Source organism: Rhea americana, unplaced genomic scaffold (genome assembly GCF_003343005.1).
Source record: "Rhea americana isolate MKP2758 unplaced genomic scaffold, rheAme1 scaffold_194, whole genome shotgun sequence".
Classification (NCBI taxonomy): domain Eukaryota; kingdom Metazoa; phylum Chordata; class Aves; order Rheiformes; family Rheidae; genus Rhea; species Rhea americana.
The window spans coordinates 998,576-1,006,117 of NW_028186083.1; the positions used below are offsets into that span (position 1 = coordinate 998,576).

Sequence of the window (7,542 nt, forward strand, 5' to 3'; positions counted from 1 at the left end):
AAATAATCACATTCACTTTGCTGGTTTAATTTTATATTTCCATTCCTACCTTATCTTTTTTCTGCAAGCATCATTAAACCACACCATAACAAAAATACATGAACTGTTATTCTTTCAAGAAAAGCCATAAACCACCTCAAAGCTTTTCAAGTTTATTCTTATCTCGTACATCTTCCTCTGGTTCTTTTTTTTTTTTCCCTTCATGCATTTCAGGAAGGTAGTTTTCCCTAATGTTAAGAATAGTTGCATTGAAAATGAGATGCTGCCTCTGAAAAACCCCTCTGGAGGATTAAATAAGTAAAATATAGCCAGAAAATAAACTGGAACCTCATTAAAATAATTTTGCAAGAAGAAATCCTACTTTACAATAGGTTTTCAATATCACTTAGAAAATTCTTAGAGTCATATATACATGTTCTTAATTCAGGACCTTCCATTAAAAAAGACATTACAGAGGAACTGAAAGGCCATTTAGTACCCTTGTTTATATAAAAATGCATATTAGGCACAGATGCAATCTAAAGCAAAAGACTTGTGATATAGTTTGAATAAGCCCTGCCTTGCTGGAAGGTGCTAATGAGGCCAGGCAAAGCTGCGAACGCGCTGACAGACACCGCCGCCGCATTCATTCTGCTGGGTAACGCAGATCTCACACATCCCCCCTCGCTTTTAACTCTTGTAATGCTTGCCGACTCGCCTCCGGGATATCGATTCGCCTCCGGGATATCAGGGGGAAAACGCCGGGCAGGGGGGTTGTTTTAGTTTTTGGTTTGGCTTTTTCACGACTTGGCTCCATCCTCTGCGCGTAGGCACGGGGCSAGCGGGGCCAGCGGTACTCGCGCTCCAGGCACGACCCCCGGCGGAAAAGGGGGAACTTCCCTCGCTGCAACTACACGACAGCTGCATCCAACGTCCGACACAGTCCCGTTTCTTAACCTAAGGCACGCTGCCCAGCACGCCCAAGGACGCGTCAGCGCGCTCCAAGGCGCCCCGGGGGCCKCACAGCGCAGCGCGAGGCTGCCCCGGAGGAACGTGCGGCTCTTCCCGAGTCTCCAGCCCCGGCGAGTAAGGTCCTACCTGGAGGAGACCCTGCCGCGGCCGGGCTGAGCGCTGCTCTGCGACGGCSGGCGTCCAAGGGAACCGCTCCCAGCCCGCAGAGAGCCTCGGAAACGGGGAGGAAAAGGCAYGTTCACAGCCACAGCTTTCACACGGGGAAAAGCAGTTGCGGTTTTGGATGATGGAAAGAGGAGAGGAGAGAAAGTGTTATTTTACTATTCATTTGTTCCTGCAAAGAGAAGCATGCAGTGATTGCTCCCATAATTAATTAAACATTGCAGTCATTCTAACGATTTATACAAACATCGCTGCAGAAAGGGCCCGCGGCAAAGCCTGCCGGGGACGGCGTTCGGTGCTCTTTGCAGTAACACCCTGCCAGGATGCCGAAACCCTCAAGTTTCAACATCCTTTACATTTTTTCTATCAACCTTCAAAAGACACCTTTAAAAAATTTTAAGGGGCGTTTGTACCAAACCGCAGCCCACATACCTTCCATGCTGCRCAAGTGGACTCAAAGCAAGACGCAATGGTGTCAGGGGACAGATCGCAGCACTGGTGTGACGTACAGGACCAGATTTTCAGATCTTCAAAGAAAACAGCTGAGCTATCACTTACTAAGCAGATGAGAAACACTGCTGATGTGGCAGCTTCTAAAACAGGCCAGTAAAAAAAAAAAAAGAAGAAGAAGAAGAAGAAGATTGGCAGGTTTAACTTTGCATCAATTCACAGCATATTGTTACATTTTAAAAGTATATAAAACTATTGATTACAAGCAAGTCAATTACTTTTGCCCATATTTAAAGTCCATGCAGCAGGCAAATCAGGAGTGATCACTAATACACGGACACCACGGCAGGGGCAGGAAAAGGAGGGCAAAACCCTCAGCGAGGAGGGAAGAACCCACCCGGGGAGGCTGGTCAGGCGGGAGCCCTGCGGAGCGCCCCGGGCGGCTCCCGCCCCGGAGAAGGCGGCCCCACAGCTGGTTTCTCACGTGCTTTGCAGGAGCGGGGAACAGCCCCGATTCTGGCCAGCAAGCGACATTTCCGTGCAGCTGCTTGCACGTAATTAAGAAACCTGTTAACTACGAGAAACCTCAAACAATGTTGTGCGTTAGGCGACGTGATTAGACGCAAACAACRTTCAGCGACGGGCAGCGTGCGACGCACCACGGGTTCCTCTAAGTTGTGGTACCGCAAGGTCCTACAGCGACGGCCATCCCAACGGCAAGCTCGGCAGCCACTGTGACTCCTGTTTAATATTAATAAGAATTCTAGGCACTTACAAAGCAACTTCCAGCTGAGGAGCATCCAAGTGTACTTACAAACACTTTATCTCCAGAGGTGTTAAAAAAGGGCCAAAGTGTAATTATCGTCCCTGTGAAAACATAATGAGAACTTCCTCAGCCTCCTCAAAATCCTCAGTCATCGTGAACTAGGCCCTCAAATAACTTTAACCATCCTGAAACCTGAAGCTCGAGTGAGGTTAAAACATCTTCCCTTGTAGCAAGATAACCTTGTAACCTCCCACGCAAAAACCCACCTGAAGCAACCACCACGCCGGGAAATTCCCCGGTGCTCGTGCTGCTGCAGAATTACTCAGATGCACGCATTGCGCATCGCAAAATGCCTCTGCAGTAAACAAAACCCAATCTTATACGTTATTTGGGTAGCAAGTTTTATAGAGAATAAATATCACACTTCAATTTCACGGTAACTTAAGAGGGTTTACTGGCAAATACCATGGCTTTTACATGGTTCTACCAATTACAGAGCAATTACATGTAACCTAGATCTGGAGGACATACAGTTGAGATAAAATATTCCTCTCTATGTTAAAAAGAAAAAGGCAGTTAATAAGAAAATACTTTTTTTAAAAAAATTAAAAACTCCTCCTATTAGGATCCACAATATTCCTGTATGACATTATTAAAACTCAACATCAATATAGAACTCAAAGCAAAACTGCCATTTCATTAACACATCAGTTGTGGGACAATCAATAAAAATTTACTTTAAACTGTACCATATGTCACTTCCAACAAAGTTTTATTATTCAGATTCATCAGTTTGTACCTCAACCCACCGTGCAATTAAATCCCATTTAGCAGCAGTGACCTTTTGATTTGAACTTGTCATTCCTGCAGCTGGTTTGGAGTTTAACAGCACTTTTAAATAAGGGAAACAAAACGCCTGCGCGCTCGCGGCGAGCGCGGCAAACCCGCCAGCGGGAAGCTCCCTGCGCGCTCTGCTCCCGCGTGCCCAACGGCAGAGGGGGGGAAAAGGCAAGGAAAAGAAAGAAGAGTAGCACAGGCACATTTTAACATGTTGTAGCATATTTGTAAACATCGTTAATCACGGATTAGCAGATGGTAATGTTAATTGCACCTGCGGAAGTAACAAGACCTCAAGGTTGATTACATTTACAAACTCGGATCGTCCCGGCGGCATCGCTCGCTCGGGCAGAGCCGGCGGCAGCGGCGACCAGCGCGCGGTATTTGCATCACRGCCCCTTTCTGAACCCGCCACGAGCAAACCGAGGCGGTTCGGCGCTCTCCCGCGAGCCCGAGCGCCGCCGGGCACCGCGTGGCCCGCGCGCSGCAGGGATCTCCTGGCGCTGCTTACCCCACCGGGAGCGGCTGCCACATCCGCCACGATGCTGTAATCGAACCCACGAGCAACGGCGTGGGAGCAGGGAGCCTCGGCTTGGCTCCCGGCTCGCTTTCTGCTCATCACCTGCGTCGGGCCAGAGAGCCCAAACCCGTCCTGTCCCGTCCCACCGGCGGCTCCCGCGCGCCCAGACAGACGCGCCAGCATGTTCCTCATCCAACACGGAGGAATAACCTGTGCAAAATTTAGCCGTTTCCATAGAAACTGAATTTTGGCCCAATTCTCAGAAACAGCCGTCACCGAAGGTGCGCTCTTGGTGAGCAAAACCGCTCTTCGGGGACTTCCCAAGCAGCTACCGCACGCAGGCTGAAGCACCTCCAGCATCGTGCGCAGGGGCAACACGCACTGTTGTATTTCCCTGCACCACGTAGATTTTTGTAGAGAGAAAAAAAAAAAAAAAAAAAAAAAACACTGCAATGAACCGATTACTGACTTTGATGTCAAAGGGAGACCAAAAAAAAAAGAAAGAAAAAAAAAAAAAAAAAAAAAAAAGCTATTCCCTGCCCCGGAGTGCCACAGGCTAGGTCTCAGGAAACCTTATTGGCACACAATTATGGATTTCATGGAACGGGATTTTTCAGTTGTGCTGGTAATCTGTTCACAAAACCTAAACTTAGGGCATGAGCTGAACTTCTGTTTAAATCAATTCTCACTTAAGTTGATTTTTGGGGATGAAAAGATTGGCATTCGTCCTCATCTGAGGATAAAAAGAGGTGCACAYAGCACATCTTCCGAACCAACAAGGACAAATATTTTGTCACTGTCTTTCAAGACACTTTGATTATTGAGAAGTCATTTTGGAAGGGCAATTACTAAACTTTAAAATCAATTTGGTAAATACGCTTCTGAAAGGAATCCATGACAAGCAGCAGGGAGAGTAGAACTGAATTTCAAATTACACACACACACTTTATTCATATCTAAATATCAAAGAGACCGTAWGTACAACAGAAGTAATCAGGAAGCATGTTTTGATCTTGCTGATGTACACAAAAAATGGCAACTAATGTYCTCCTTTATGATATAAAGCAGTGAGTTTTTTACAGTTACATTACAGGGGCGATTATAGTCAGGCTTAAGGCTAAAAATAATGAAAGACTATAAAAACTACATTCTAACATTTAAAAATACCCAGGAAATTAASTGGAGAAGCAGGCAATGATTCAATTAACGCATCGCGTTTATTCGATCGGGGGCAACCCGCGCAGCGCAAAGCTCGCTCTCGGAAGGTGCCACTCTGCCACGGTGCCCAGCGCCGCAGAGGGCCCCGGGGGCGCTCAGCGCCGAGCAGGATCRCGCAGAAGGTGCGGAGGGGGAAGCGGCTGCCGGGATTGCCCCCGCCTTCGCGCCCTCGAATCCGCCCGTCCTCCCGCGGCAAGAAACGCTAGGCGCAGTTCAGGGAGACGCACGGGGTGCTGCCCCGGCCCTCCCTCTCCACCGGCACCCCTCCAAACTCTGCTTGGACCGAGGGGCAGCTTCCCGGCTCCGCACAGCATCGCCACCGTGCCGCCGGGGTTCCCCCCTCTTCCCCGAGCTCCCGGAGAGCCCCCGCAGCGCCCCTGCCCAGGCACCGAGGGTTCCCGGGGAGACTTCGCTAAGGAACTAACGGCTACTACGTCCTTACTCACCGTCCTCGGGGAGACTTCGCTAAGGAACTAACGGCTACTACGTCCTTACTCACCGTCCTCGGCGCACGCTGGCAGCGCTCACCGCAGCCTGAGGGTGCGTGCCTTCCTTCTCGGCCGGCACAGAAGCAAAGTTAACGACGGGCCTCCTCTTACTAACCTACTGCACACGCTAAAGAAAAAAAGAAAAAGAAAAAAAGTGGGAGTTTAAAGGGGAGAAACTAGTTCTTACGAAGTCAGAAAAGCTAGATARATCTATATGCTTACCTGTAAGTCAAGAAACGGTCTTATTCTCATCCCTACTGTTCAAAAGGAAGAACTCAGCCTCAAATTCTCTTTTTCCTCCTGAAAATGAGCAAATCTAAACCACGGGCACCCTCTACCGGGGACACTCGAGGCTTCGCGAGGAGCTGCYGGGAGGAACAGCTCCCCAAGCCTCCACGCCCCCTCGCTTGTTCTAGTCAACGTCCAAAAAGACCAGTTCATCCCGTAAAACGTAAACGCTGCACGCCAGCCAGACAGGCATCGCGCCGCGCGGGCTACCGGACCTCTCGCAGCCGCGCAGCAAACAGCGCGCCCGCAAACGCGGCGCGCCGCRGCCCGGCTCGGCACGGACGCGGCCAGGAGCGCGAGCCGTGGGCTGTCTGCCTGTTTTCCGCGTTAGAGGCTGGAGGGGAAAACGCGGCTCAGGGTAACTGCTGCAGTGCCCWCCACCCTTCTCACCCACGGGCCGCAGTCACGAGCGCTCCACGCTCTGGAAAAGCGAAGCCAGCAAAACGCTGCCAAGGACCTCACACGAAAGCCAGCAGAGCGCTATTTATTCTTGTGCATCTACACCGAACTCCTGGAGGACCCCAGGTCCTTCCCCGGGCTGTACCGGTACGTGGGGAGCTGAGGTCCCGAGACACCCCCCCAGCTGCCCGTGCCAACGTCTCCAGCCGGGGGAGGGAAACGTGGCCAATTCACAGCCCGAAGGCCGCTGCAGAGCCAGGCGTCACCCCGTCCCCCGCGCGACAGCCCCCCTGCTCCCGCGCCGGGATGCAGGGAAGACGCACGGACTCGCTGCGGCCACGGAGCTGCGGGCCCGGCCGCAAAAAGCGCTGGCGTGACAAGCTCTGGCGCCATCTCTGCAGCAAGCGCCGGCCCAGAGCCCTCGGCAAGGCCGGCCAGGCCCTCCGCGTGACACATCTGAAAAACCTCCACATCCACAGACCAGCTTACAGACTTCATTTAGCTCAAAGGAAAGTCCTAATTAGTCACTCTGAGTGATTTACTTGTTCATTTGGAAGAGGAGGAGGGGGGAGACTAAGCTGAATTGTTTGAAATTATCCCTAAAGGGCACTGTAAATTAAGTGTTAATGAGGAATCCTATGCAAAGGGCCACAGTAGCTAAATAAAATAATTAAGGTGCTAAGTGATAACATTCATTTGGTTCTCAATAATTTAGCCAGCCTGGTTTTCAACCASGATATTTGCAAATGACATGGCCTTCATCATTCCCTGCACCCCACATACCATCAAGGGGGACAGCGGTGCTGGGGTGGCTCAGCTTCTACAGAATCAGGCCCASCAGGAAAAGGAAACTTTCTGGGACGAGAACAAGCTACTCACTCTCCTCCTCATCGGCAGCAAGYGCAGTACTGTTTCACTAATCATGCTCTGGATTTATGTATGACACAAAAAGGATTGATTCACGTCTACAACAAATCTTTACAGGGCTTTATTTCAATGGACTGCATTTTTCCCCACGTCAGCTCTGTTCTGACAGACTGTGTCCATCCTTCGGCATTTCACAATCAAATACAACACAGTATTTCCAGACACTCAAGCAGCAATACATAACAGAGGAACCACCTTGCTGCAAAGAGCTGGAGCCAGCTGCACAGTCACGCAGGGARCTCACCTGGCTTGGAGGATTTCTCTCTTGCTCCAGGCTAGTTTCCAGCCACATCAGCCCTTTGGCCAGCTCAGCCCTCTTGGTTGCCAGAAGGGCAGAGGGCCCAGGCACAGGGCATCCAGAGGCAGGTGGCAGCGGACGGGGCACAACTGCTTTCAGAGGCAGCACCAGCCAAACACCATCTCGCATTTACAGCCCAAAATCCTGTCTGCAGTCTGTGTGATGTACACAGCCCCCCATGTGACAAACACAAGGCTTACAGCCATCACTAGATAGTTTACTGGGGGAAAAAAAAAAA

The 7,542-nt window shown here is 50.4% G+C and overlaps 1 long non-coding RNA gene across 1 annotated transcript; it reads right to left on the reverse strand.

Annotated features, from left to right (window-relative positions):
- Nucleotides 1-466: 466 nt before the first annotated feature.
- LOC146597010 (uncharacterized) lies at nt 467-5,802 on the reverse strand. Its single transcript, XR_014895584.1, has 5 exons — nt 5,615-5,802; nt 5,404-5,519; nt 2,378-2,430; nt 1,546-1,706; nt 467-1,201 (listed from the first exon to the last, which is right to left on the reverse strand). It is a non-coding gene; the product is annotated as an uncharacterized LOC146597010 (long non-coding RNA).
- Nucleotides 5,803-7,542: the final 1,740 nt, after the last annotated feature.